Below are 7,312 nucleotides of genomic sequence, written 5' to 3'. Positions count from 1 at the left end.
AAACATGCATTTGTTATGCTTAATTTCTGTGAAATCATTTTTGTAGCTACTTGCAGGCGTGTCACTTTTGCCTTGTGTTTTCCTAAGGAAAAGAAAAAAGGAAAAGAAAACGTAGCAGAAGCAGATCATCATCCGTTTCTTCCACATCATCTTCTAGCACTACATCCACTTCTTCTTCCTCATCGCGTTCGTCATCAAGGTCGTCATCTTCAAGTAGCAGAGGTAAGGTGAAGCTTTGGGAAAAGTGGTTGCCAGTGAAAACTGAGGACAAAAAATTATTGAGTTCATTAGTCTTCCTTTTTTGGCTAAGTACCTGTAGAATCCTTTATTCTTTTCATCCCTTGCCAAGTCCTTCTGATATTTCTGTGAGAGTGAATTATCATTTTTATTGTTTCTTCTGATGTGCTTGAGCTGCATTTGTTGTTAGGAGGACAGAAAAAGATTGCTTGAGCAGCCTTACCTTAGATATTTTTAAGTTTTGAGCCTGGCTATGTTCTGGTATATTCCTATAATGTTATCTTTTATTTGGAATTGTAAAGGAACTGCAGAGCTGACAGCTTGAAGGCAGTTGGTTGAAAGACAGGTGGATTGTTTAACTGTCTTTCTAGGTTGACCTTCCTGTTGGCATAGCTTGTGCTTCAAAATCAAATTCCTTGCATATCAGTTGTAATCTTTAAAAATGTGTGATCAGCTCATAGTTTCTACTTTACAAAAGGAAAAAAAAGAACAAGTTGAAAGGGGGGCCAGTTAAGTAGGAAAAAGGTTTACTTTTGCCTTTAGCAGTGATGGAGTTTTCAAGTGATTTGTCAGCTTTGGTAATATGTTTTTGTTGCTTTTTTTGTGAGTCTGGATCTCTGGCTATCACATACTTGCAGTCTGTTAAGCATATCTGTGGAAAGAGAGAGAAATATTGTCACTATTAATGCCATATGTTGGTATAAGTAATCAGTGCATAAATGAGATTTCCAATTTCCCTGTAAGTAAATGGCAGTAATCTAATATGTTGTTTTTCATACGGTTAATTTGAACCAGTACTGATACATTCAGTTGAATTCAAGTGTTCTCTTCCTATGTTTTACACTCCTACGTGCCTCATCTCTAAAACCAAATGCCTTTTTCAGAATACTAAATTGTTTCTTTTTTTTTTTTCAGATTCTCCTAAAACTAAATCAAAGAGAAGGAAAAAAGAAAAACACAACAAAAAGGTAAACATTTTCTAACAGAAATAAGTAGTTAGCAAACAGAAAATAGCTCTCTGTACTTCAGTAGTCGTAAGTGTCATGGGATGTTTAATGCTTTTGTCTGTGGCTATGTAAATCTGAAGCATGCTGTTAGGGTTAAAGTTAAGTGAACTCTTAAGTTGACACACAGCAGTGTGTATATCAAATGAGAAATAATTTATGGTTCTTTTTGTCAGTAATTGCTCATCCAACTAGAATTTAGCATAGTCACTGAGGAAAATAAGTAGGAACCTTCATAACTTTATAGAATTTCTGTCAGAAGAAACCATTTATAGTTGGTCATAGATTCTCAGTGTTGTAATTTTCCTTTTTTCAGGTCCTACCTGCTGTTCAGTGGTTGTATGTGTGAGGTGTATGTTAAAAGAGGGAGTCTGGGATCATATCATTTCCATTTCCAGAGATCCAAAGGGTTGCTAATTTTGCTGAATTACTTTCTGTGTATTTCTTATAGGACCAGCAGTGGTAAAGACAAACAGCAGTGGCTTGTTGGCTAGCCAGGGCACGGACAGGCTGCTTGTAGGTTTTCTTTTTTTGCCTTTGCAAATCTGTAGGTGCTACAGAATATGTCTTATACTTGCAGAAGAGAAAAAAAGAGAACAAAGTGAAGAAAAAGAAAGAAAAGAAGAAAAAGAAAGAAAAAACAGGACCTGTCCAGCTTTCTAAGGTATGCTTGTATGAGTCGAAATTCCCACTGTATTTTTCATTTAAACAATGTAATGTCATAAAAATGTTTATAACTGCACCATTTTTCCTAACCAAATAGAAACTTACCTTTATTTTGAGACATCTAGGAAGTATAAGAGATTATAATCTATAATTTTCTTTAAGATTCTAAGTATTTGTAATATGAAGCAAAATTACAGGTTTTTTTTCCTCATGTTTGGTCTTATTTTAGTTCTTCAAAAACAAAAAGAAGAATGAGAACTATAGCATGATAACTGGAAAGAAAATTAAGATGAAAATAAAGAAGACTAAGAAAGATAAAGAGGTAAGAGTTAAAATAGTGTGTGTGTCCTTAATGGAAAATATCATCTCTTTTTTTATTTTCTTCACAGTGGTATTTAGTAGAGGAGTAGATCTTATGGGTTATAAATTGAATGAAGATTTTAATGTGGCTATGAATGCCATCTGATAAATGTAAATTCATTCTTTGGGCAGGCTTTGTTAAATGGGCAGTCTTGGAATATTCAGGCATGAATAGATAAACCAAAGGATGCTGATGCAGGTTCTCAGAATTTCGGCCCATAAGGTTGAGCTGGTTTGTGGCTTTTCCTGTTTGTTGAGCTTGCACTCTTTTTAATTGTCCTCAGCTTTTTCCGGTCACCTGTGGTCAGTTGTGGTAAGTGATGCCTTACTCTGCTTTCTAACAAGCATGAGACTATCCGTTATACTGAGAAGAAGGAAAAAAGATAATAGGATCACATGTTGGTGCGTTCTGCCAAAGTAGTCAAATGTTTTTCGCTGAGATACTGAAGGAGCTGGATATCAAGAATAGATAGAGAGCATTTTGTTGTATTGCTATGGATGTTGACACTCAGCACTCAAGTATGTTCTCTCTTTTCAGTAGTGTCTACACCTGATAGAAATCTGCAGAGGGTTTCTATATTTGTTAAAAAGTGGCATTTTGCTGAAGTATCCAGATTGGTGGATTCTCACTTAGCCATGGCAGTTTGTTCTATAGTTACCAAAATAAGCCTAAGCATTCCAAATTCAATTTCATCAAAAATACATTATCTTCTTGATGTGGCACTAAGGTTCTTTGCTGTCCTTATCCCAGTAACTTCCTTGCTGCAACATTTGATGTCTAATATTTGATGTTTGCTTTTTTGATTGGCGATTCCAGTTATGAACATGCTGAACTGAACAATCTCTTTTATTCACAATATTTTAATATTCGGTGATTGTTTCATAAGTTGTGTTTTTAAAGATGGAAAAAAAAAAAAAAGAAAGATGAAAAGCAACTGTTTTGACTATTTGGGCTGTCTCTTAGGTAAAGAGTGTACCTAAATCCATGGTTCCCTTTCAGTTTTGCTACAAGCTGCTGCTTATGCATAGAAAAAACAATATTTCCCAGAGCACAAGATTTCCTGTGCGTACAGCTGGTGTTGCTTCAGACACCAGAAAACTGCATCTGTTCTGCTTGTGAATTCCCTCCTGAAAAGGCTGTGTGAGCTACACGCTGACAACCCAGTGCAGCCTCCACAGGGAGCCACTTAGAAAATACACCATGAAATAACAGCAGAGACAGCTTGTCTCCTTTAGCGTCTCTTCTGACTACTCATTGCTTGCACTTCTCCCAGGCACTCTCAGCTGTCTGGTAGCCAGTTATGCCCAGTTGCCTGGGGCCCTCCCAGCAGCCTCACCATTGCATAGCCAGGGTACTTGTCACCAAACACCATAACGTTTGTTGTGCAGTGTGCCTGCGTGCCAAGGCCCCACAGAAAACAGAGTTGTACAGCCTTGGTCCACCAAGCACAGGTCTGTTGAACTATTGCCTCTGCTTTTCTGCTCCCCAGAGAGACCGGAACCGTGCAGAGCTGCTTGAATTTCTGAACTCTGCCTTATAATGGGAAGAGTGTGACCAAGGACTTGTAAGTACACCAAGCCAGTGATGATCATGCCTAGCAAAAAAGCTAAAGAAAACTCAGGGAAAAGGATGCCGAGTTTGACAAGACCAGACTCCTGCTGAGACAATCAGGATATCCTTTTTTAATGGCAAAATGAAGATCAAACGATAACTTGTTAATGAAGATCTATGTCCTTCTTTTGAGATGCTATGGTAACAGCCAGGCTGTGGTGTTTTAGAAGATCCTAAGAGTGTGTCATTGGCAATGACATGAATTGACACACTGAGGTCCAATTCTGTCCTAACTGCATGCAGAACACGCTTTTAATTTCAAATGTCTTAAAGTTTCCAGTAGCTTAAACAAAGCGGATTATTTGTAACTGTCTGTTGAAAGATGAGGCATTTCTATGTGTATATTTTTTCCAGTAGTGGTTTTACTTGTCCTAAAGAGCAGGTTGACCTTTGTAAATAGAACATCCTTTTACATAAATGCTTTTTTGACAGTTCATTCATTAATATATTATTTTATTTCAGAGTGTGAGGTGTGGTCTTTCTCTGGACGGTTTTATTACTCTTTGTCACTAGAAGTATCAACACTAAATATTTTGGAGCAATAATGGTAGCTGGATAATTTTTATTCCAAAACTGAAGAGGGAAAGTCTGTGGTTCTCTTTATCTGGATCAGCTGCTCACAGGCAGCACGCACTCACTGTAACTGATTTACTCCCATATCTCAAGTTGCAGTTCCTAGAGCTAAGAAGCCTGAAGATCTGGCCTGCCTTTCTGACCCTGTGAGCTGTTTGTCAAATCTTCCTCTGTCTGAAGAGCTGCCAGCACGTAGCATACATCTGAGAGAAAGAGCCATAGGAATGGTTCTGAGGCAGGCAGTGACAGTGTCAGAGGTGTCCAGGTGTGTTGTTGGTCTGCAGCTGCTGCCCAGCATAGTGTGTGTTTGTACACGTGCCCAGCATTGTGTGTGTGTGTGTGTGTGTTGGCCTTAGCAGATGGCTCAAAGCCTGCTCACTTCTTCCTAGTGCCCTGGCAGCAGGCCCCTGTGTACAGAACTCTGATGTTGGAATTCCTTGTGAATCACTTACGTGCCAGACGCTCTTCAGGAGCCACTGAGAGGTGTGCCTACAAAAGGCCTCAGTGTGGTTGCCTTTGACAAGGATATCAGGTGATCAGAGCATGAGGGGTTCATTGCAGAGCAAACAAGTAGAAAACTTTTTGAGTCTGTGTCTAGCATGGTGTTTTAAGGAAATCTGAAGGCTTTATATTATTGTTCAAGGTGCAATTTTTAAATTTGATGTGAAATCTCCTGGAGATGCTGGAATCCTGTTTTTTTTTCCTGTAGCTTTGTTGTTGTTGTGGAACATTTTGCAGTTCTTGCAGAGATTTAACTCGTTAGACATTGAATCCTCAATTCAGAAAAGTTGGGTTGTTTTATTCTTCTGAACATAAAACATGAAAAAACAGGGGTAAAAAATGGAGTTTTCTTGACTTTTAACCTTGTGGAAGTATTTTTCGAAGCAGTGTTCTGAAACGGTAGGAAAAACAAAAGAATTCAGCTCCTTTGCTTCATGGGGATTGTACTTCATGATTCATACTACTACTATCTATATTTCTATCTAGAGATGCCACGTGTCATGCCCAGATAAGCAACTTTTATCTTCTGACTTCTCTTGGGGAGGTTAATTCCAAACACACTGATAAAGTATACAACATCTTTGTCATTCCAATTTCAAATTTCTGTTGTGCCAGCATAACCAGAGACAAAACTGCATGTGAAGGTTATGATAGTAAGGTAACAGATGCAGATCTAGAAATTTGCGTGGACACTCTGTAGCAGCATGGGATGTCAGCCTGATAGCCTTGCTACCAGGTCTCCAAAAAGTGCTTATTGTAGGGAAAAATGAAGTCTGGAATAATGGAAATGCATGAGATAGGGATGGAGGGAGGCTGCTGGTGTCAGAAGTCATGAAGTGCAGGCAGAGGTAAAGTGACAAGGGAGGGGATTCTGGGGCTTATCTGGCTGGACAAGTGGAGATTCTAGCTAAAAGGTTAAATAATAGGAGTCTTTCAGATATGAAGCATACATTTTGCATGTGTGTGTGTGAGTGCTCCCTATCACATCCTTTGTCTGAAATTCTGAAATAGAAATCACTGTTGGGGCAGACTGGTAGAAGATGCATTCTCTGAACTGCTGCTGCCATGCCCTTCCTCCTTGTCGGAATCCTGTTTTTTCAAGTATTCTCACCAATTGTGCCTCTAGCAGCAGAATTGGTAAGACTTTGTCCCTTGGGTCTTCTTCCCCTTGCTCTTCAAGCCCTTTCCACCTCACCAATACTACTAGCATGTGTGTGCGCAAGTATATAATACTGTGAGGCTTTTATCTGTTCAGTGAAGGGGTGCTCATATGGAACTTCTAGATCTAGTGAGCCAATGTGAGCAAACAGGAAAGGAACCTGACATTTCTAAAGATCCCTCCACAATAAGTACAGTTGGTAGTAGACTCAAAAGGTTTTGAGAGGGGATAGAGCAGTTTCTTAAGTTTCTCAGGGAATCCAAACATGAAAAAATAATTACTTGATACAAGTAATTAAGTGATTCAGCCAGTTCTCATAAGCAGTGCAGTCCTTTGTCACTCGCTTTTATGATTTGCCTGAACTTGACTCCTTTGTGCAAAGAAGTACTGAGATTAAAATGACAGATCAGTCAGAAATACCAGTTAGGCTTGGAAGCGCTTGCTGTGTTAAACTAGGATATATCACCTGCTGTGCTGGGAATGGCATGCAGTTTTGATCTCTTCAGTGCTGAGTATGGTTCAACTTAAGCAAGTTGTGTCATTTTGATGTACTTGAATGTTTTGTGCTGCAGGATTATATGGGCTTCCCAGACATCTCAGAACGTCTCCCTGTGCAGCTAGGACAGAGGTGTACACGCAGGCAAAAGCCAAAAGTCAGAGAGGCTGAAGTAACTTGACCTAGGGTCAGTCGAGGGCTGGCTGAGCCACCTGGTGGCCACTGGGTGGAGCTCTGAAACAGCTTGCTGTACGTGTCAGTCCTGCAGGGCTTTCAGCTCTCGAGTCCAGCTCTCTTTCGTGCACTCTGTGAAATGGCTGGTTTTTTGTGGCAGTGGGTTCTTCTGAGGGCTTTGAGGTTCTGGGCACACCAGGACATCCCCAAGGCCAGTTACTTGATTACATTTGAAGCTGTAGGGGGTGAGCCCTTCTAAGAGCTGCTGTTTAGGATTATCAGCAGACACGCAGCCCAGTCTTCCATCATCTCTGGACAAAACAACTCACCAAAATTATTGTCCAGTGCAGAGACCATGATTTATTTGGCTCTTGAGAGCAGTAATCTTTTTCTGCCTGCTCATTTTTGGCCTTAAAGTGTGATTCATGAGGAATAGGAAGCACCTAGTGTTTTCTGCAGGGAGAGCAGGATGCAGTGTTGGTGGCTCTAAGGAAGCATGCTTTGAGACTTTGTAAGCAATGTGACAAACT

At 39.8% G+C, this 7,312-nt stretch overlaps 1 protein-coding gene across 1 annotated transcript in view; it reads right to left on the bottom strand.

The window, feature by feature from the left end:
- Nucleotides 1-240: 240 nt before the first annotated feature.
- RD3 (RD3 regulator of GUCY2D) overlaps nt 241-7,312 on the bottom strand; it is a 29,762-nt gene continuing 22,690 nt past the window's right edge. Inside the window, exon 5 of the transcript XR_016464027.1 lies at nt 241-889. The gene's annotated coding sequence lies outside the window, so the exon portion shown is untranslated. The remainder of the gene's footprint in view (nt 890-7,312) is intronic.

This window comes from Phasianus colchicus, chromosome 2, assembly GCF_987193195.1.
Source record: "Phasianus colchicus chromosome 2, bPhaCol1.hap1.1, whole genome shotgun sequence".
Lineage (NCBI taxonomy): Eukaryota > Metazoa > Chordata > Aves > Galliformes > Phasianidae > Phasianus > Phasianus colchicus.
Note: the sequence above shows the minus strand (reverse complement) of the source record. Positions and strands in the feature narration are given on the sequence as shown.